The following is a 266-nucleotide window of genomic DNA, read 5'->3' on the forward strand; positions in this document are numbered from 1 at the left end:
TCCCAACCCGGCAGCCGCGATGGCAGGAGCAGAGCGATCCCGTACACAACTTTTTCAAACTGCCAGGCAGAAGAATCCCAGTCTTTCCAAGGGAGTGTCGGTAAATCATCATTACATCCGACAACGCAACCAGAGGAATTAACCCTTTGCAAGCCCCCAGGAAAATAGTAACAACAACAGCAGCAACAAATTTAACAATGAAAAGAGTCGAAGCTGGCCCCCGGTGCGTGAGAAAGAGGACGGGCAGGGTGTGTGCCGCAGTTTTT

General features: G+C 51.1%; 1 protein-coding gene across 1 annotated transcript in view; it reads right to left on the minus strand.

The window, feature by feature from the left end:
- LOC104280270 (collagen alpha-1(XXVII) chain B-like) overlaps positions 1-266 on the minus strand; it is a 14,040-nt gene that overhangs the window by 12,446 nt on the left and 1,328 nt on the right. The gene's annotated exons all lie outside the window — the stretch shown is intronic.

Source organism: Apaloderma vittatum, unplaced genomic scaffold (assembly GCF_000703405.1).
Source record: "Apaloderma vittatum isolate BGI_N311 unplaced genomic scaffold, ASM70340v1 scaffold16250, whole genome shotgun sequence".
Taxonomy (NCBI): domain Eukaryota; kingdom Metazoa; phylum Chordata; class Aves; order Trogoniformes; family Trogonidae; genus Apaloderma; species Apaloderma vittatum.